The sequence below is a fragment of the Phoca vitulina genome, unplaced genomic scaffold (genome assembly GCF_004348235.1).
Source record: "Phoca vitulina isolate PV1807 unplaced genomic scaffold, GSC_HSeal_1.0 scaffold41, whole genome shotgun sequence".
Classification (NCBI taxonomy): Eukaryota; Metazoa; Chordata; class Mammalia; order Carnivora; family Phocidae; genus Phoca; species Phoca vitulina.
In genome coordinates this window covers 12,982,774-13,005,299 of record NW_022589744.1, presented here as the reverse complement: position 1 = coordinate 13,005,299, position 22,526 = coordinate 12,982,774, and the positions used below count along the sequence as shown (strand labels likewise).

The 22,526-nt window shown below is 54.7% G+C and overlaps 1 long non-coding RNA gene across 1 annotated transcript in view; it reads right to left on the bottom strand.

Annotated features, from left to right (window-relative positions):
• Positions 1-290: 290 nt before the first annotated feature.
• The window catches only part of LOC116648015, a 40,295-nt gene continuing 18,059 nt past the window's right edge, over positions 291-22,526 (bottom strand). Inside the window, exons 2-3 of the long non-coding RNA XR_004302430.1 lie at positions 4,968-5,030; positions 291-684 (exon numbers count right to left, since the gene is read on the bottom strand). This is a non-coding gene — a long non-coding RNA (uncharacterized LOC116648015). The remainder of the gene's footprint in view (positions 685-4,967; positions 5,031-22,526) is intronic.

Sequence of the window (22,526 nt, the reverse complement as noted above, 5' to 3'; positions counted from 1 at the left end):
AGTCGGTGAAGCGTCTGCCTTCAGCTCAGGTCATGATCCCAGGGTCCTGGGATCGAGCCTCGCATTGGGCTCCCTGTTCAGCGGGGAGTCTGCTTCTCCCTCTCCCACTCCCCCTGCTTGTGTTCCCTCTCTCTCTGTCTCTCCCTGTCAAAAAATAAATAATAAAATCTTAAAAAAAAAAAAAACAAAAACGCAACCAAACAAGTGTTGAGGATGTAGAGAAATTGGGATCCTTGTGCATTGTTGGTGGGGTTGCAAACTGGTGCGGCCACCTTGGAAAGTGGTCTGGAGAATCCTCAAAAAATTACAAATAGAGCTACCAGCAATCTTACCTATGCAAATTTATCCCAAAGAATTGAAATCAGGACCCTGAAGAGATAGTTGCACTCCTGGGTTCATGGCACCATCATTCACAACAGCCAAGGTGTAGAAGCAACCTGAACACCCATCGACAGATGAGTGGATGCAGAAGATGTGGTCCATCCAGACAATGGGATAGTATTTATTTCATCTTAAAAAGGAAGGAAATCTTGACACCTGCTACAGTATGGATGAACGCTGAGGACATGATGCTCAGTGAAATCAGCCAGTTCCAGAAGAACAAATACTGTATGATTCCGTTTATATGAGATCTCTAAGAACTTGAACTCATAGAAGCCGAAGGAGAACAGCAGTTGCCAGGGGCTGAGGGGAGGGAGCAAGCAGAGATGCAGTTCAACGTGCATGAAGTTTCAGTTACACAAGATGAGAAAGGTCTAGAAACATCTGTACATCGTTGCACTTATGGTTCACAGTAATATTCTGGACACTTAAAAATTTATCAAAAGAGTAAAAAAAAAGCCAACCAACATCAGTATTGTACCAATGTTAATTTCTTAGTTTTAGTAAATGTACCATGGTTATTTTAAGATGTTAACATTTAGGAAGCTGGTGAAGGGCATGTGGCAAGCCTGCTCTGTCTCTGTTCTGCTGACATTTTGAACGAGATCCTTCTTCGAGGTGGGACTGTCCTGTGCGTTGTAGGGTTTTCAGCAGCATCTCTGGCCTGTACGCACGACCCACAATGTCTCCTGATCCTGCCAAATGTCCCCTGGGTAGCTCCCAAGGAAGAACCTCTGTCGAACAGCACTCTTTGTACTATCTTTGCACTGTTCTAGAAATCTAAAATTATTTCAAAATAAAAAGTTTATGCCATAACACCTAAGGGGCCATCCATGAAAGAAATCCTTGATATGACAGGCCTCATCAAGATTAAAAACCGCTGCTCTGGGGCACCTGGGTGGCTCAGTCGTTAAGCGTCTGCCTTGGGCTCAGGTCATGATCCCGGGGTCCTGGGGTCGAGCCCCGCATTGGGCTCCCTGTTCGGCGGGGAGCCTGTTTCTCCCTCTGCCTCTGGCTGCCGCTCTGCCTGCTTGTGCGCTCTCTCTGTGTGTCAAATAAATAAATAAAACCTTTAAAAAAACAAAAAACGCTGCTCTACAAAAGGCAGTGTGAAAAGAATGAGAAGACAAGCCACAGACTGGGAGAAAATATTTGCAAAAATCCATCTGATAAAGGACTGTGATCCAAAATATAAAGAATTCCCAAAATTCAACAAGAAAACAAACAACCCAATTAAAAATGGGCCAAAGACTTTGACCCCTCACCAAAGAAGATACACAGATGGCAAATAATCACAAAAAGATGTTTCACATCGTACGTCATCTGGGAAGTGCAAATTAAAGCAACAATGAGATACCACTACACACTTACTGAAGTGGCCAACAATCCAGAACGCAGATGACACCACAGGCTGGCGAGGGTGGAGAACAACAGGAATCTCACTCGTGGCTGGTGGGAACGCAAAATGGCGCAGCCACTTTGGAAGCCAGTTTGGCAGTTTCTTATGAAACTAAACATACTCTTAGCATGCGATCCAGCATCGTGCTCCTTGGTATTTACCCAAAGGAGCTGAAAACCCACGTCCACACAAAAACCTGCACGTGGATGTTTATAGCAACTTTATTCATAATCACCAAAACTCGGGGGGTGACCACAATGCCCTTCAGTAGGTGATGGATAAATACCCTGGGGTCCATCCAGACAACAGAATGTGATTCAGCACCAAATCGAAATGAGCTATCGAACCATGAAAAGGCACAGAAGAACCTGAAGTGCGTATCACTGAGTGAAAGAAGCCAATCTGTAAAGGTTACAGACAGTGTGGTTCTATCTCTACGACATTCTGGAAAAGGCAGTGAAAGGATCCGTGGCTGCTGGGGGTTGGCAGGGAGGGAGGGAGGAGTAGGTGGGGTACAGGGGATTTGAGGGCAGTGAAACCACTCTGTCGGATACTGTCATGGGGGATACATGTCATTGTACATTTGTCCAAAACCATAAAATGTACGACACCAAGAGCGAAGCTGAGGGGCGCCTGGGTGGCTCAGTCATTAAGCATCTGCCTTCGGCTCAGGTCAGATCCCTGGGTCCTGGGATTGAGCCCCGCATCGGGCTCCCTGCTTGGCGGGAAGCCTGCTTCTCCCTCCCCCACTCCCCCTGCTTGTGTTCCTTCTCTCGCTGTCTCTCTCTTTGTCAAGTAAATAAATAAAATCTTAAAAAAAAAAAAAAGATTGAAGCTGAGTTTATAACCTATGGGCTTTGGGTGGTAGGATGTGTGATGGAAGCTCATCCATTGTAACAAATGTACCCTCTGGGGGGGGGGGCTGGTAGTGGGGGAGGCTGTGCATGAGTGGGAGCAGGGGGATGCAGGAAATCTGTTCCTTTCATTCAATTTTGCTGTGAACCTGCTCTTAGAAAAACTATATTTAAAAAAAAAAAAGAAGAAGAAGAAAGAAACATAAATAGATCAAAGCCTCACAAGGCTGGGCTGAACGGGGGTTTGGGGGATGATGCCGAAAGTCCGTTTGAAGGGAAGCAATGATACGCTATGATGACAAATGACATCTAGGATGTGGATGGGGGACCAAAAATGGCAAGTTTCATAACCTGAGTTGAGCTACTACTCGTAAGAATTGGATGCAAGAGATGGACACTGCCAGTCACTTCCGGAAAAGCCAGCTCGCTCCCCTCCCCAGGCCTGCCCTGCCCTGGCCTGGCCTGGCTAGCTGGCCACTGTGTGACCCGATGTGGCAGCCAGTCCTTCCTCCCTGAGCCTGGAGAATGGAGCCACAGGTGGCAGGCCCATCTGTGTGAGGTCCGAGGCCCCGGGGTCCGAGGATCATTCGCCTCAACCACAGGCTGAGCCCAGGCACGCAGCCTTCTTGGCTGGAAGCACCTCTAATCTGAGACCTCAAGGGTGAGTAGGAAGTTGCCAGGTAAGGAGGGTGGAGCATGTGCCACGCAGGGGGACAGCAAGGCCAGAGAGAGGTCTGGGGCCTTGGACACCTGGAGGGTGCACACCTGGATCACAGGTGCTGACGGGGTGTGAGGTTCCCTGTGATGTTGGAGAGGGGCTGCCTGCAGACGGCCTCAGGGCTCTTGTAGGGAGCTTGGACTCTGGCCTGAGGGCAGTGGGGAGCTATGGAGGGATTTAGGCAGAGGTTTAGGCAGATGGGGAAGGCAGGCTGTGCCCACCCCACGCTCCAGGCAGGTCACCAGCAGCCACCGAGCAGGGCATATAGTGTTCACAGTGTCACGGCAAAAATGTTGCCATTGAACGGATGAAAAGTGTGACCAAGCTCCTCCCCCAAATTAAAGGCGACGACGTCAACAGCACAAAAGAACAAATCAGAGATCCAAGAGCTCGGGAGAGACGAGAGAAGAGGCGGCAGAGCCCAGAGAAGGACGGGAAGGAAACACAACAGCAAGGACCCCCGTGTAGAAATGAAGCTGCCACAGGAAGAATGAAGGGGGGCGCGGCCCCCGAGAGCCCTGGGAAAGCACGCGAGGCAGGGACAAATGAGGCGGGAGCAGAGCCACCCCTGCTGAACATTGTCCAGCCCACAGTTTCTCACATTAGCTCATCACATCATCTAAACCCCATTGTTTAGAAAGTACCTGTTAGCGTCCCATGAGACTTGGTTTCCCCAGAATACATGTTGGGAAATGCTGCCCTACACCCGCCCGCAGTTCTCAACCAGGCGTGGGCGTGTGCCCCACGGGATAACTGACAATGTCTGAAGGCATCTGGGGTTGTCATGAGGAGGGGTGCGGCCGATGTGAAGTGGGGGGGACCAGGGATGCTGCTCACATCCTACAACGTTCAGGACACTTGGGCCCCACGTGTCCACAGTGTCGTGGCTGAGAAGCCCCGCCCTTGAGGGTCACGGGGGCATTTGCACTTACACAGCAATACATTCAGCAAGCATAACCCCTTGGAAAGGGGAGCCCCCGTGTTCGGTGCTGCGTATGCACCCTGACCGTCTTAGGGGCTCCCTGCTAGCGGAGGTGGCTGGGGTGGGACCCGTGGGAGGAAAGGGGCGGTTTGGTCGGCTTTGGAGACCAAGGGCAGGTCCAAACTCGAGGGAAAGCAGAGCTACAAAGGGGCACGAACGCTGGGAGGCACCGTTGGAGGGCAGAGGGGTGTGAGCCTCTCACACCCGGTCTTCCGTTTATGGAAGAGATTTCCACTTCCCTGGCTCCCATTCACAGGTGTATGGACCCCAAATGTGCTCACAGAGGGGACAAAATGGAGCAAAAACATCACCCCAGGAGACTGGCTTGACCCCTGCCTTTCTCCGGGCCCCGAGGGGTAGGCAGTCCCCCAGACCAGCCTGGCTCCCGTTTTCTTCCTGCGACAGCCCCGTTCCAGGGAGTTCAAGGGAAGCTTTGTGTGAGCTTCTATTTTACTACATTTATCTCATTGCCAAGCTTCAAAATGCCAAACGCTGCCACTCGCCCTGGGGGAAGTAATTTTGTCTCTTACCCCAAATGTCAGCACAGAAACTCACTTCAAACCCCACTGACTGATCGGCTTCTCCTTGCCGGCATCCACTGGCGCGCTAGGCATCAAAGACAAAGGGACTCACCTCTGCCTCTCCGCGCCCTCGGCTTTCTTTGGTATTAAAATCACAAGGTGCCACTTCCACATCCTGAAAGAGATGTGGAAAATAATGTATTCGCAGAAAGAGCTTCACGATGACACATCCACATTATAAAATAGTATGCAGCCGCTAAAAAAAATAAAAGCGGGTATTGAAGACTATTTAAGGAGATGGGGGAAATGCTCGCCTGATGATGTTAGCTGGAAAAAAAGACAGAATACAATATGATCTTAAGTTTATAAAAGTAAAATAAACAGAGAGAAAGAAAAGAGAAGAACAACAACAAAACAAAGCAGAAAAATATGATCTCTTATCTCCAGACAGGAAAGTACAGATAATTTGTTTACCACTGTGCTATATTTTCCAGTTTTTCTGCACGAGTATGTATGACTTGGATTATGTGCAATTAAAAGTTCATTTTTATAAGAAAGTTGAAATCCTAGTGCTCTCTTCGGGCTCAGGGCAATGATGCTCTCATGTGTGACACCCCACAGGAAGGGCCCACATTTGAAGCCACCAGTCACCTTCTCACCTAATTTATCATAAAGAATTTCCCTACAATTCACCCACAAAAGACATTTTCGGGGGATTTCTTTCTGGTGGAGGAAGTAGGCAGAAGGAAGCCACTGGGAAGAACATAGCATGGTCCATTGTCTCAAAGCCAGAGGTACACAAAAGTACTTTCAAGGCACAAACCCATCCCGACCACAGCACAAGAGCCCCACCCCCCACCCCTCCCCTGCCATCCCACCAATTCTGACACCTATGGAATCTTCCAGAACCAGCTGGTCCTGCGAGATGCTCCCTGGGCCCAGGAGCCTATCTTAGACCTGATACCAGAGCTCAGCAGGCAGGGGGAGCATGTCTGGGTGTCTGGCCTGGGAAAACTACCTGCTGCTTGCGCACCATCCTCCTCTCCTCGCACACCCCCCAGAACGCACTGGGGAGCAGGTGTGCCGATGGCCAAGAGGCCGGATTTGAGGACAGCCTCCCCAGCTCCATCCATCCGACACCTAGTTCTTGAGCACGTCCGTCCGTGAGGTGGGTAAGTGCTGGGTGCCGGGGCAGGGCAATAAACACCGGGCACCGCCTTTCTCTAACACAGATGTTCTCACCCTGCATGGCTCTCAGCATCTCCCAGGGGGGCTCGTTAAAAGCCCAGGTTGCTGAGCCCACCTCTAATTTCTGATTAAGCAAGTCTGGAGCAGGGCTCTCCCCACACGTGCATGTGTAACAGGCCCCTGGCAACGTGGTGCTGCTGCTGGTCAGGGGACCCCACTTTGAGAACCAGTGAAGCAACAATAGGGAGGCGGCAAGGTTGAAACCCACCAGCTCCTCCTACCCGTGAAAACAGACCCAGCCTCCGAGGGATGGCCTGCCGCGGGCACAGATCCGGAGGGCACAGAGTGAACCGGGCTTGCCAAAGGGGCTCAGCGCCCGAAGAGGGCGAGTCCCTCCTCCGGGAAATCTGCAGCCTGGCTGGAGGGGCTGCAGCAGGATTCCTCCCCCTTTGTCTGTGCAGACGCCGGGGCCCAGAGCTGCGGGCTCTGCTCAGCTCCAGCCATCTCCTTGGCAGCCAAATTGCAAGAAACTCATTGGAATTCAGGCTGCTTATAAACACCTGCAGGTTTTTGAGATTTTGCTGAGGTCCAGAGCTCGGGGATTTTGCTCGGGGAGTTTATCAGAGTTAAGTCGGTGTAGGTAAAAAGAGGTGGGTGTGTGTGGTGGGGGGAGGTGGTGGGGATCAGTGAAGATTAGTAAATTATTCACACATCTCTGTCTACCAGAACGAAAGCTCGCCTTCCACTCAAGAATGCTTATCAGCACCCTTAGTTTTTTTTTTATCCATTTTTAAAGGAGGTAGAAGGAAAAATAAAATAATTTTTAATTAAGAAATCAAGCCATCCCCTTCCTAAATATTCTGCGTTCATCACTTCCAGGAGGGGGGAGGGGAGAGTCCAACCATTGCAAGGAAATGGTTTTTCATCATCCGCAAAATCCGATGCCCAAAATAGCCCCTTTGTTGCCCTGGCAACTAGCATTTGCTCCCCCTTCTCCTCCCCCCCTCATCCCTTTGCATATTGCTGCATATTTCTATCATCTCTTTCCAGGCACAGTTCATAAACAGGACGGCATAATAAAGAATGTTATCACCAATGACTTACAGCCCAGCTGCGCCCAGCGAGATAGGAAGTGGCAAACAAATACAATTTCATGCAGTGAGGGTAACAGATTGATTGGGTGCCCTTCAAACGTGATGCCACCTCTTTAAGTCAGTCCAAATTCAGAAATAAAGTTGGTCTCGCCCTTTTCCTGGCCACGATAGACAATACATGCAGGGATAATGCCCGGGGGTCTCATTAAGACTGGAACAATCTTGCCCCGAGACAGGGATTATTCCAACAGACTTAGCTCCTCTCCCTGCCTCCCCTTCTCGCTCGTCAAAGGGCCGAGGCCCCAGGATGTGGGCCTTTTCGAATTAATTATCCTCTCTTGCTGAGGATTACTCAGGCCCCACTGCTGGGGGCAGTGGGGGTGGGATGGGGGCTGTAGTTGATGAAGATCAAGTGCAATTTTTTGTATCTGTACCTGGATCCTCCTGTCAGGGGAGTGGCCACGTCCATTATGGGGTCTCTGTCTTTATGGGTTAATGCAAGAAGGGTGGGATCTTAGTATGACCCTTGGGAGCCACTTCTGTTCCAAGAGGTTTCCTTGAGGCCCGGGAGGTTGGGGACCTGCCTCTCTCTGCCCACCAGGCAGGGATGTAGCAGAGGAAGGAGGGGTTCCCCAGGGCACCAGGAAACACTTGGGAAGATTGTAGTTGGGGACAGGTGATGGAGATGGGGGTGGTGGCAGGATAAGGGCATCAGGGTGAAGACTCAGGTAGAGTCTTCTCAGAATCCCAGTCCATGGTGGGGTTCAACAAGGAAAGCTCCAAGGAATGGTCCCAGGGAGAATGAGCTGGCAGAAGACCACCCACCATCCTTGTGGAAAATCTTAGGGGCTGCCTGGGACCCAAACACCATCCAGAAGGAAGACTCTTTCATTCTTCCTTCTATAGACACCATTTATGAAGCCAGCCTGAAAGTCGTCCCCGGGCCAACTGCAAGGGAGAGAAGCAGAGAAATTGGGCCGTCCTCCTGAAGCCCGCAGGTGGAAGGGGGAGACAGGGGCACCATGTCTCCTGGGGGCCATGCGTGCATCCCACGTGCTCGGCTTCCTGGCGTTGTACCCCCAGCTGGCTGCCCACGCCCTTGCCTGTGCCAGCTCTCGTGGACCGGCTTGGCCCAGGCAGAAGAGCCTGGTGGTTTGGGCAGGTGGTTGTGTGTGAGTGGGGTGGGGGCGGGGGGCTTGCAGCAGAGGAGGAGACAATCACCCTCTTGTGTCCCCTGGGTTCTTGGCTCTGTCCAGGCTGGTTCCCAAGGTTCTCCCAGGACGGATTGTATGCGTTACCTGATGTTCCCACCAAGCCTTCATTCCTGGGATGGGAGAAGCAGGAAATTCTGGAGGAAAACACAGCCAACCTTTCTTCTAGTTGCGACAATTCAGCCTGAGGCAGCCTGTCTCCCAGAGCTTGCTTCTCAGGGCCCTGCTTGAAATTTTGGTTTAATATACTTTTCACTGAGATGAAACTTGCACAACATAAAATTAACCATTTCAAAGTGAACAAATAATCCAATGGTTTTCAGTACGTTGACAATGTTGTGCAACCAACCCCTCTATGTACTTCCAGAATATTCGTGTCACCCCGAAAGGGAACCCCATACCTATTAAGCCATTATTCCCCATTGCCTCCTCTTTCCAGACCCTGGCCACCCAGTAATCCGCATTCTGTCCCTACTCTGTTCTGGATATTTCATGAGAGCCGAGTCACACAGCGCGTGACTGGTTGCTTTCACTGAGCGCAGTGCTTCGGAGCTTCGTCCACATCGTAGCAGGGGTCAGCGCTTCCTTCCTTTTGAGGGCTGAGTAACACTGCTCTGTATGGATGCGGCACATTTCGTTCGTGCTTGCATGCGTGACAGACAGCGGGTTTGGGCTATGGTGAACAGGGCTGCTACAAGCATGTGCGTACACGTATTGGTTTAAACACGTGTTTTCAATTCTTTGGGGTCAAACCCAGGAGTGGGATTGCTGGACCACAGGTAATCCTATGTTTAACTTTTTAAGAAACCACCAGACTGTTTTCCGAAGCGGCCACCCCATTTGACCTCCCACCGCACCCCCCGCCCCGCACCCCGTCCCAGCAGCGCACGAGGGTTCCAATGCTGGAACATCCTGGTCAGCACCTGTTACTAAGGCCCTTGGTTCCACCCATCCTCTCGGGTGTGAGGTGTGATCTCACTGTCCGAAGGTCTTTCTCGATAACCAACGATGTTGGGTGTCTTGAGCATGTGCACTGGCCCCCACTTGAATGTGACCTGGGTTTCTTTGCTTTTCTTCCCTGCCAAGAAATGGCGTTCTAAAATGAAGCCTCTCCCTCACGGAGTCAAGGACGAGGTCCCTCTGAGACAGAGAACTTTCCCTCTCTCTCCTCAGGCCTTCCCGATCGCAGAGCCGAGCAGACAGAACTGCGGGGGGAGGCTGAGAAGAATAAGGTTTAGAGAAATCTCTAGCATCGGATGCTCTGCTGTTGCAGGAGCTCTGCGATCCGGCCTGGAGAGAGTGGGAAGACGTGCTCCCCGGCTCCGCCGCACCAGAAGGAAGGGCGGCCTTGGGGGGGCGGAGGGGAGTGCCTCTTCATTTTCTTTACATACGGAAGGAGGTTTGCAAATCCCATTTATCTTCCTCACCTTGAGTACATTTCCAAGAAAAGCAAAAGAAAATCAACTTGGTATTCTGCCGACAATGAGGGTCTTTGCAGGACAGTAAGTTCACAGTTAATTTTTCCCTCTCCTGGAACCTGACACCCTGGCACCATAAAACATCTCTATGGGCCATCAGATGATGGGGTCCCAGAATCTATGGGGACATTAAATGGAGGAAAATTGTGCTGAAAAATGACACTGCGTCTCTGCCCCCCGCCCCCCTGCTCTGGGTTTGTGTCAGCCCAGGTCAGACACGGGCTTCCTCTTTGTCATTCTCCACCGTGACAAATGCCCCTGCACCCCGTCCCGCAGTGTCTCATCAGCCTGCCAGCCGATGCAGCCTCATAACTGGGCTTTGTCCTGAGAAGAGCCCTGGTGGGGACAATCTGTCCCCCATCCTGTCTCCCATGGACCCCCATGAGTCAGATGAGATCTCGCTCTGGCCTGGTGTCAGACCTGGGGCCGGGGCTGTGACCCGAGAGAAGGCTGGGTGGGCCGGAGCTGGGCATCACATGGGACGACAATCCGAGAGCCAGTCCTGTCTCCTCGTCTTGGCTGAGATGGAGCCCCTTGACCCCAAGGCCCAGAACATGTTTCTCCTGACGTCTTGCTGCCCTGCCTCCGTGGGCGACAGAGAACCTTCTGGAGCTCATCTGTGTGCCACCCTCACCCTGATGAGGGTGAAGGACAGAACACCGAGGAGGGGGGCACAAGGAGGAAGAGAGGGCACAGGGCTAACCCCTCAGCTCTGGTACGGGGGACCCACGATGTGCCCGGCACTGTGCTAGGGGGTGCTGCCCCCAGACTCTTGGAAGGCACAGTGGTTTTGTAAAGCGCCCACTGTGTGCTGGGCACAGTGAGGGCCCTTCCCCTGTGAGCTCTGATTCAACTTCAGCAAAGTGCAGTAAGACCCACACATGAGAGAGCTGAAGAAAAAAGAGGCAGTGCAGAGACAGTGGGTGAAACTCTGTGATCAGAGAGGCCGGGCTGCCTGCTAACAGGGATTATTATAACAAGAAGCCTGCGGATAATCCGCGGGGCACCCCTGCCCTGTGCCAGGCACCGCTTGGAGTCCTGTCTGCATTATCCCATTTAAGGCCCACAGGAACAGACGAGACAGACACCATCAGTCACGAGGATTGGACACGGTGGAGCTGAGATTTGAACCCAGGACTCTCTGACCCGAGGCCTGAGTTTTTAGCCACCAAATGAATTTCTTTCCGATGGCATGACACGTGGAAGGAAGGAGGGAAGAAGGAGAGAAGAGGGTCACTGCCCAAGGACTAACTCAGACACGCACGGCATCGGCAGGCATTGCCCATCGCAGGGGCCTGTCCACAAGCCCAGGATGGGAGGGCCGCGGCGGGTCTTCAAGGAGCGGCTCTGGCTGTGGCGGGGCCGTGACCCATCGCGACATGGCCATGTGGCCATAGCTGGTCCCGAAACATTCCGACAGATCATCTCCCGGAGGCAGAGGGTGGCCGCCCACCCGCCTCACGCCGGCAGCTGGAGTCTCCACCTGCCCTGTAGCGCATCTCTGGGAAGGAGAGCAGGGAAGGAGGTGAACAAGAGGCCTCCGGAGAAAGGTGGACACGGGTCCGAGCCAGGACTCCAGGTCTGTGCGTCCTCACTGTGGGGCTCAGGCACAGATGGGCAGGACAGACTTACCTAGAGGAGCTACACGTGGGGTGCCCTGGGGCCTCAGCCAGGCCTGCCCGGGCCCCCCCCCCCACCCCTGCTAGTGTTTTTGGCTTAAGGGTTTTGTAAAAGCAGACTTAGCAGGGTCCCAGGCTGCAGGCCCACATGTTATGGGGGCCACGGATCTGGGGGAGCTGCCTGACCTGGAGTCCTAAAGCCAAATGAACAGCCCCCGTGGAGGGAAACATCGTCGAGGTCCCTGGAAAGCGTACGTGACCACACAGGGAAGATGTCATCCCCGCTGTTGGAAAGGCACCCAGTGTCTTGGGGTCAAGGGCGGGGGGGTTCTTTCCATGGTGGAGGGGGACTGGAAAGGTCCTCACCAAGTGGTAACGTTTGCAGAGAGCCGTTAGAAAGCTTAGGGTTTCCACAGACTGTAACCAGGGTGGGGAGGACACTGCAGTGGAAGGCATAGCCTGAGCGAGCCCCAGGAGGCGGGCAGCTTCTGCAGTTGAGGGGGCTCCCCGGGTCCCATGCTCTCACCAAGGTGTGGGGCCTGGGTGGGAAGGGACAGGAGCAAGAGACGGACAAGGGGGTGGAGCCAGTCCGCAGAAGGAAGGTCTCAAAAGCAAGACTTAACACTTTGTCCTGACCTCTGCCCTGTGCCTGGCAGGAGGCGTCAGCTCTGATCAGCAAGGAAATCCCTGGCTTCTCCCTTCTTCTTCTCCAGATGCATAAGAAGCCCCTGTCTGTGACCCGGCGGCAAGCAGTCCTGTAGCTGAGGCCAGGCGGCAGGGCTTAGCGACCCTCCTGTGCCCTTGGGGGAGCATTACACCATGTGCCCCAGGGCCGTTTGGGCGTCCTTGATTCCCCGGACCCTGAGGCTAGCCGCCACCCTGCACATGCGGGTAGCCCCCCCGCTGGCCTCCTGGACATGACCCTTCGTCAGCCCAGCCCCAAAGTACCAGCCAGCCTCCTCCTTCTCAGGCCTGATCCGTTTCTGCCTCCACCCCACTCATCTCCTGGGACGCAGACGCCGTGGGGGGCTGGAGCCAGCTCAGACCAGCTTACCAGAGCCAAACCCGCACAGTTCTTCCCAAGCACCCCCCTCAGAGAAGTCCCGTCCGTTAGCCTGAAGTTGGCCATGGTGAGAATTGGCGAACGTCAGGGCTTCTCTCCCCAGAAAGCCAGGTGTGAGACACTTACTCGCCCACCGCCCCACTGAGGATGCTGGCAGGGCAGGGCGAGAGAGAGCTGACGAGGAGCAGAGTCCCTGGGCTGGGTCCCTGAGGGTCGTCTAGGGGAAATGACCTTTCCTAACGAGCCTCCCTGTAGCAGCTTCGAGAAGGACACACTCACCTGGAGCTCTTGATGGTGACCCCGGTTCTGGCACTCTCCTCCTCCTACTCCTCGAGGCCCCTAGGAGGCCGAGGTCCCTAACTGTGTCACTCACTGCTCTGAGCCTCCATCTCTTGTCCACAAAAGGGGGGACAAAGGGAAGTGCTCCGCAGGGTGCTCTCACACCTCAGGGTGCTCATGAAATACCTGTGTGGCCGGTGGGATGCATCTGCCCAGGCCCAAGCTCCACCAGGAAAACCCAGCTCCCTGGGGCTGAGCCTGAGAAACTGCACTGAGTCCAAGGCGGGTTGTCTGAGAACCACCTTGAGAAATGCTAAGCAGCCAGCACCACCACCCCCCCGTGTCCACCTGCTATCTCAGAGGGGTGACACGGTGACCTGCTAGTGGGCCATCCCTGTGAGCGTCTGTGTCCTCCATCAGCAGGGGCCAAAGTACATCTGCCGCATGGAGGGATCTGAGCATCTTCCGTGTTCAGATCAGCCGTGGTTTCTGAGACCCCCTCTGGCCTGCGGTCAAATTCGCCGTGACTAATTGTCGCTACACCCTCGGGATTCCACCGGCCACTCACGAGGCCTTGTTGGCTCAAGAGCCATATGTAAAACACTTGGAAAGAACAAATAATTCCTACACAAACAGCAAAAGGAGAGGCAATTTTCATCAGCCGAGGAGCTATAAATCTTTATATATTTTATGAATCTCACTTACATTTCTTGTCCAACTTGTGCATAAAACTTCAACAGATTTATACAAGCCAACTGCGTAAGTCATTCCCTTCCCAAACGGGCTCTATATCTTGATGACCTTTTAGAAACCAATAACTGCTTTTCTGTTGTTATCCATAATTGGAAAAGCACTGGAGATAAGAAAATTTATGGCAATGAATGATCTACCTGAGCAAAGCCATAAAGAACGCCAGGTATCTAAGAGAGGGGCGGAGGGAGAGGGCGCACTCTCCCCGTTTATCAAATGTTATCTCCATCAGCCAGGGTCTTCCGTAGCCGTGGCCCCCTAGGCTGACTCCTGAAACCCAAGGATGTGGCTCATGTGGGCTGGTCCGGCCACTGGCCCTCGAGACGATGGTCCAGGAGCAACATCGTTTCACTAGCCAAGTTCACTCTCATGGCCACGCTGATACAGACTGATGAGCAAGGACAGAGAGGTCGGTGTGGGGGAGGGTCCCAGGAGTATTTTCTTGTCCCTGCCAGTTCCCTGTTGGTTGACCGAGGGCCTACTAGGCGCCATGTGCTATTGTAAAGGCTGGAGACACTCAGTACAAGAATCCCGCCTTTGCGGTATTTACGCCTCTTGGACCCAAGATACACTCTGACGGTTCCCGTCACAGAAGGGGCAGGACATGACTCTGAATGGCTAGACAGGCACCAACCAGCTTTCCTTCCTCTGAATGGCCCCATGAAATTGACTGCTCCCCAGGAAAGGACTGTTAGCTAAAGGAATTCATGATATTCCTCCTGGCCACCGGGAGAGCCAAGGAAAGCCAAGGAAAGCATGCATTGATGTAACCAGCCTTTATCGAGCCCCTTTGATATACAAAGTCCTCAGCCTGGAAGCTTTCATTCTCAAACACATCTGTCTAGGTCTCTAAGGAACACAGAGTCAGTGGTTCATGGCAGCACCAGAGGAATTGAGCACGTCCCTCACGCGGGAGAGGGAAACGTGTGGCCTCTTCCCCAAGGCGGAGAGGGGCAGCTAAACCAGGACAGCCACTGCCCCGGGAAGTTCACTCACCGAGGATGGACGCAGGCTTAAATCACAGCCAGAGGAGCTACGTGATGGAACCAAGAACTCTGCCTCCACCCGGCTGTTCAACTGGAAACAACCAGTTACTCTCTCTGAGCCTCACATTTCTGGAAGAGGAGAGGGTGGAGGGTGAAGAGCTGCAGGAAGAGGCATTTGAGACCAAGACCCAGCGAGGGGCCAGAAGGAGGATGCGATGATCCATCCGTCAGGAGTCCCGGCTGCAGCCTCCATGGTGACCACCCAGGCTTGGTGCCTTCAGGAGGCATCTGGATGGGGGGTGGGGGGCATGCCATGGAAGAGCGGCCGAGGACAAAGTGAATTCACTGGTGACGGATTGTACGACGGAGCTCACCAGTGGGCAAGTCCAGATGGCAGGGTTTTGCCCCCCGGGATGAGAAAGGCGTGGGAAGAGTGAGGGGCCATGGGGAGGAGTCTGTCCCCACTCCGGGGCCCGCACTAGGACCAAGCTGGAACTTCCAACCATGACACTCTCTCATGCTCTGTGAGAACCAGCAACGGTGGGAGCCCTTTTCCTAACACCACACGCCCAAGAAAGACCTGCTGAGCCCTCCAGGGACACGAGCTGGCCATGTCCACTGCCCAGCGCCCATCCACGCAGCTGTGATTATGTGGCACCCACGGCTGGCAGGTGTCTACTGGGAGGGACCCATGGGAGGCCATGCACTGTGAGAGTGAGAATCGGGGGTCCAGCCCGGCTTTCACACCTTGACGCTGAGCAAATCACTGAACCCTCTTGGAGCCGCCATGTCTTTACCTGTTGTACCTGTTCATGAGACAATTGAGAGCACCGTCTTCGAAAGGGAGGCGCGAGAACTCAGCAGGAGGGCGTGGGTCCCGTGCTTGGCACACGCTGGCTGTGGTCATCGCTCGTCGCAGCTACAGCTCCTCCTCCCCCTACCTTCCGAGACGGAAGCTTTCAGTGAGGACGGAGAACCAGGTTACTGATTACAAGCAAGACTGTGGTGCCAGCAGGAAGGGGGCACTGCCCGGGGTGCCCTTCTCTGACCAGTGCCCAGGATGGCGGGCCGTGCTGAGGACACGAGGAAACGACTGGCTAAACGTGCTCAGGGTCTCCCTGAGGGGCTGGACGTCACAGGAAAATGGGCAAAGATGGTACCTTGGGCCACCCCCAACAGCAGTGCCATTGAAGGTGCTGGGACCTCGGGAGCCAGACAGCCTGGACCCCAATCCTATGTGACTCCGGGCAAGAGACCTTCCCCGGGTCTCACTTTCCCCTTCTGAGACACATACCTACCCCACGGGGCTGTGGGAGGGCCGACTGAGATAATAGGGTCACGTGCTTAGTATGATGGCGAGCTCCAAGGAAGCCTCATGCTCTGGGGTCCCCTTGCAGCTGGCGGAGCTCACTTGGGGTGCACGGGAGACACTGTCCCTCCGAGCCTCTGGCCAAGTTGGCGGAGGGACTGCAGAGCTGCCGCTCCCTCTGGGCCTCCCAGCCTAACTTTGGGTGACCCCTCCCTCCCCAAGTGCCCCTTCTCAGCCTAAGAGCCACGTTAATGGCTTAAGCTGGGGTGCCTGGAGGAGCACCAGGCCCATGGCCCCCCTACACTGTGTGTGTGTCTGTGTGTGAGTCAGGGTGCAGTGTGCGAGCGTGTGTGAGCGTGTGTGCGTGTAAGCATGTGTGTGCTGTGTGTGAGCGTGTGTGTAAGCACGTGTGTGCTGTGTGAGCATTGTGCTGTGTGTGAGCGTGTGTGAGCGTGTAAGCGTGTGAGAGCATGTGAGCTGTGTGTGAGCGTGTGTGCTGTGTAAGCGTATGAGTGTGTGGTGTGAGTGTGCAAGCACGTGTGCGCTCTGTGTGCTGTGAGTGTGTAAGCACGTGTGAGTGTGTGTGGTGTGTGAGTGTGCAAGCGTGTGTGTGCTGTGTGAGTGTGTTCGTCCTAGGGAAGGGGCCGAGGCTGTGCTCAGACCCTCCGAAGGACAGGAACTCCCCCGACACCCGCCACTGCTCTCATTCTATCACTTTCTCAGTGCGATGTCAGGTGTCCTCGGGACTGGGAAAGAACCCCGGGGCCGGACACGCCCACTCGAGTTCTAGGCCAGCTGGCAGAACACAAAGAACCGACAGGCACTAAATCCTAGGCAAGAAGAAGGAACTGATCTTGCTGTGAAATGGTGCTCTCGCCATGCGGCAGGACAGGCACGGCGGGCCCGAGGCTGCTCTCCTTAGAGAGGTGTGCGTGCAAGGCTGGGCACGCAGATCCCAGGACCACCCCGCCCCTGCACCGGGAAGGAAGGAGCAATGTGGTTTATGCTACATAAACGCCTGCTTTCTCTCCGGGGGTCTGGCATCCCCACTCGCGCCAGGCAGAGAGAGCCCAGTGCAAACCCTGGGGGCTGTGTCCCCGGTGGGCTCTCCTGGGCAGGAACGTCACACACGTGTTGCTGCCTTTTCCGCACTGGGGGAGACTCCAAGCTTTCTAGTGCAAGACGCAAAGTGCTGACCATAAGGGAAAGGTATTAAAATGAAGAACTTGGGCGCCCGGGTGGCTCAGTTGGTTGGGAGACTGCCTTCGGCTCAGGTCATGATCCTGGAGTCCTGGGATCCAGTCCCACATCGGGCTCCCTGCTCAGCAGGGAGTCTGCTTCTCCCTCTGACCCTCCTCCCTCTCATGCTCTCTGTCTCTCCTTCTCTCTCTCGCAAATAAATAAAATCTTAAAAAAATAAAATAAAATAAAATGAAGAACTTCTGGGGCTCCTGGGTGGCTCAGTCGGTTAAGTGTCCAACTCTTGATCTCAGCTGAGGTCTTGATCTCAGGGTCTTGAGTTCAAGCCCCACGTTGTGCTCCACATTGGGCTTGGAGCCAATAAATAAATAAATAAATAAATAAATAAATAAATAAATAAATAAAATTACTGTTCCTCAATAGTCAATACGATTTCTTTTTAAAGATTTATTTATTTGACAGAGAGAGACACAGCGAGAGAGGGAACATAAGCAGGGGGAATGAGAGAGGGAGAAGCAGGCTTCCCGCGGAGCAGGGAGCCCGACACGGGGCTCGATCCCAGGACCCTGGGATCATGACCTGAGCCGAAGGCAGACGCTTAACGACTGAGCCACCCAGGAGCCCCGATAGTCAATACGATTAGGAGGATGGAAAGGCAAGGCACAGACACAGACTAAAAAGACGTCCTCTGTCTGTTTCTCTCTGTCTCTTTATATGCACATACAGGAACAGATTTAGTACAAGGCACTCACATGACCGTGGAGGCTGAGAAGTCCCATGGTCCGACCTCTGCAAACCAGAGACCCAGGAGAGTTGGTGGTGTAGTTGGAATGTCTGAGGGCCAGAGAGCTAATAACACAGGTTCCAGCCTGGGTCTGGGGCCTGAGAACCAGGAACACTGCGGGCAGGAGAAGATCAATGTCCAGCTCAACCGGCCAGGCAGTTAATGCAAGCTTCTTCCACCTTCTTGTTCTACTTGGGCCCTCGGTGGAGGGCATGATCCCCATTTACGTTGGGGCAGGACATCTACTTTACTCATCCACCAATTCCAAGGCTCATCTCTTCCAAAACCACCCTCCCAGACACACCCAGAAATAAGGTTTAACCAGCTTCTGGGCCTCCAGTGGCCCCGCCAAGTTGACACATAAAATTAACCATCACAATATAGGAAGAACGCCTACACGTCATTAGGACAATTTAATATATAAATGAGCCAAAACCTTGAGCAGGTACTTCACAGAAGTGATGATGGTCAACAAACATATGAAAAGGTGGCCAACTTCACGAGTCACCAGGGATTCGCAAATGAAATCCACGAGGGACACCGTCACCAGAGCCGCACGGGTGGCTGCAGGGCGGGGAGTGTGGGGGGCGCGTGGAGCAGCCAGACCCTGGCGCGCTGGTGAGAATAGGAAGTGGTACAACTAGACGTTGCTAGAATCTGCTAGATCACTCCCAGGCTCGCACCCCACACAAATATGCCCCGTGTTTGCCAAAATACGTGACAACAATGTACACTGCAGCGCTATTCAGAGTAGCCCCAACCTGGAAATGCCCCCAAATCCACTGATGGATGGATAAACACGGTAACAGCTTCTTACATACAGCTGGACGGTTTGCAGCAACGAGAATGAGAAATCTCCAGCCGCGTGTGAGATGATGTTGAGGAACAGAAGCTAGAAGTATGATCTTATTTACATGAGATTTTAAAAGAGGCAAAAATTCATCTATTCTGTTCGAAGTCAGGCTAGCGGGCACGATGGTGCATCACACGCACCCCAGGTTCAGGCCTACGGTCTTCACCAGTAGCCCCAGGGGGGTCATCCTCCCCTCCCTGCCCCTCCCCCACCCACGATTCACTGGCCTCCTGACCCAACCCGTCCTCTCCCGAGAGATCTGGCTGAAACACGGATACAGCCGTGCGGCTCACGGCCCCGCGGGATCCCGCCCTGGTGCAGCCACGTTCAAAGCTGCGCTCCTCACGGTAGCCAGAGCATCTGTCCGTGGATAAACACGATGTGGTCCAGACACCCAAGGGAATCTTATCCAGCCTTAAAAAGGAGGGAGACGCTAACACCTCCTACAACGTGGATGAACACGGAGAATGTGCTGCCCAGCGAAATAAGCCAGACACGAAAGGACAAATACTGCATGATTCCACTTACATAAGGCACTTACTTTGGAGCAGCCCAGTTCTCAGAGACAGAAAGGAGAATACTTCTGGGGCGGGGGCGGGAAATGAGGAGCCAGTGTTTAATGGGGACAGAGATCTAATTGGGGAAGAGACGAAAGTTCTGGGGACAGACAGTGGTGACGGGCACATGCAGGGTGAATGGACTTAATGCCCCTGAGCTGTCCACTCAAAAAGTGGCTAAGATGGTAAGCTTTACACTATGTGTATTTTATCTCAATGAAACAATTAAATAGCATGAATGAAATCACACTGGTCACTTCACCCCGTCCTGTGGTGTGTCCCCCCTTGCCCCCCCCCCCCCCCCCGCTGAGGCCTCTTTTTGCCCCTCGAAAGCACCAGGCTTGTCCCTACCTCGGGGCCTTTGCATTTGCTGCTCCCTGTGCCGGGAAAGGTTTGCGTGGGACTGGCCCCTCTCTCTGCTGAAGGGTCAGGTTAGATGTCACCTCCTCACAGAGGCCCTCCCGACCACCTGAGGAAGGTGGCCTCACCCTGCCAATTTCTAGAACATCATCCCTTTAACTGAGCAGAACACGTCTATCAGATATTTTTCCTACGGTTCCTTTCTTTTCTGCCTCCGCCAGCCTGCACAGATGCTCCATGAGAATAGAAGCTTGTTTGTCTGGTTGACGGTGCTCAGCACATAGTAGGTGTTCCAAGGACTTTGGAAGGATGGAAGGAAGGAAAGACGGTGCTCAGAAATCACACACGGACACCAGGCACGGTTAGCCTGCAGGGCCGCGGGCTGGAGACAGAGCTCGGGGGTGCAGGAGGTCGCCCATGCTCTTAGAGAGCTGACGCAGGCTCGGGGAAGACTCGCGGCCCCACTGGGAGCCCTGGAGCTGGAGCCAGAGGCTCCCCAGCTGAGGCAAGGCGCTTCCAACACCCCCCCCCCCCCCCCCCGGCCGGCACACAGGCCGCTCTGTTCAGCTGGAGGCAAGTCCCCCAGGAGGACTCCACTGAGACCTGGGGGCGAGTGATCCCCAAGCCTGGATGGGGCCCTGGGGAGTCTGCTGTCGCTACCCAGACTGCCTTCATGTGGCCATCACCCCAAACCTGAGGACAGCCCTTCCCAAGGGTTTCCCATTGCAAGCGCTTTCTGCAGGCAGCGGGGGGGGGGGGGGGGGGAATAAGGGGGGGGGGGGGGTTGGGGGGGGACGGGGGGGGAAAGGGAGATGTGGGTGGGGGACGGGGGAGGGAGAGGGGGCGGGAAGGGGGTGGTGGGTAGGGGAAGGGAGAAGTGGGAGAAGGAAAGGTGGGTGAGGGAGGGAGGGGGGCAGGGAGGGAGAAGTGGGGCTGGGAGGGGAGAGGTGGGCGGGGGAGGCGGAGGTGGGCAGGGGAGGGGAGAGGCGGGCAGGGGCAGCAGAACGTGCGGGACCCTCTGCATAGGCCTCGCCGTGCAGGAGTTGCTGGGGTGCTTCCTGAGCCCACCCCACTTCCTGAGCTGCCCGCTCCCGCCCCCTCGGGAGCCATTTTCCCGTCCAAGTGCCCATAAACATCTTGCTCAATCTGCTTCCTCAGCAGCACTTCGAGGAGCCAGCTCCTCTCCCTCGCTCACAGGGCGGGCCTTTCCAACCAGCCTTTGCAGGGCCCGAGCCTGGCGGGGGGTGTGCCCGCAGGGATGTGGGGAAGGGGTGGCCGGGGGCACGATGACACCGCCCGTGGCACTTGATTTTCCTGCGGTGTGGGTGGTGTGGTGCGTGCGTGTGTGTGCTCGTGGTGCGTGTGCACATGGTGTGTGTGTGTGCGTGCATGTCACTGCGGATTGCTGCCAGAGCAAGTTGGTTTCCAAGGAAACGGTGTGAAGGTGCGGGCTTCTGCGCTCCCGAGTGAGAAATGCATGTCATCCGGAGCCCAGGCGCCCAGCTGGAGCCCAGCCAATTACTGCCCACTCGGCACACGGAGAGCCTTGCCTGCCACGGAGCTGGCCGGGGGCCAGGGGGCTGGGGCGCCCCAAGCCCTGCCCCAGGAGAGGCCCCTGCCGGGGTGGGGGGGGCGGCGCTGCACGAGTGGGGGCCGGGTCGAGGGGTGAGGATCGATCCGAAGCCACTGAAGCCCCCTGGTGAAAGCCGGTAGCCCACCTGCCAAGCCCACCAGCTCCCCCCGCCCCGCGGCTGCAGGGTGTGGGCGCCAGGCAGGCAGGCAGCAGGCCATCCCGGGCCCCACTCCACCGCTAATTATTTTCCATGATGAACATGTTATTATGTCTTACACTCGAAATAATCAATTTGGAATCACCACTTTGATGAGTTAATGGGCACTTGGTGGGTGTCATTTGAGAATCGCTCTGCAAAGTACGGCTCTATTTTTAACAGCAGCTACCTCGGGTACCGAAGAGGGCATGCTAAGCACGCAGGAGTTCTCACCTCCCCTCTCTCCCCCTCTCCCACCCCGTCTCTCCCTCTCCATGTCTCTCACCTCCAACACCACCACCTCCTGCCCCTCTGGGCTGGGGCCCCGTGGACCAGTGAAAGCCAGCGAAAGAGTTCCAATCCCTGTGCCCAAATCAGGGTCCCCCCCACCCCGGCAGGGGCCTCTCCTGGCAGTTTTGATCGATACTTCCATTTCTCTTGGGAGAACACTGAGGCTCTGGCATTTGAAACCAGAGAGTCTGGCCTCATGCCCAAGGATGTCTGCACTATCTATCCCAGTATCCCGACCTAATGTTGATGAAACAAGCAGCAGAATTTCAACAGATGGAACTGTTCCTTTGCAAAGGCCGACAATGGAAGGATTAGATGAGAGTCGTCAGACCTTGCAGGGGAGTGTGGACAGAGTGGGCTGAGCAAGGGGGCTGAAGCTCATCGTCCAATGGCGCCAACAGCCGGTGGGCCAGGGCACCCCTGCCCCTACACACCACAGACTCACCAACATCCACGCTTCTGAGGTGACCCTAGCCTGGTTCCTGTGGGCACCTGCCTTGCAGGGCGTGGACATCTGTCTCTGGTCTTCCGAACCTTAGTAGGATGGAGCCCAGTTGGCTGCCTCCCTAGCATTCCAGCCCTCTTCCCAGCAGCCTCCAACTCTCACAGTGGGGATCTCTCCGCGTCCCAGGAACCTCACTCCGTTGCTGGGTCCAGAGATAAAGCACATGACACAGGCTGTCACCCTATATAGTTCCCATCCCTTTGTCACACTGATTAGCCCAAAGGTGGGCATGTTAACGAATGCAGCTTCATTAATGCAAGTTCAGAACCTTCGCTTGGAATGTTGGAACAAAGAGGCTCTCTCTCTCTTTCTGGATATGACCATGAAACCATGGAGCCCTGAGGAGCTGCCAGCAGCCACCTGGGACCTATCGGA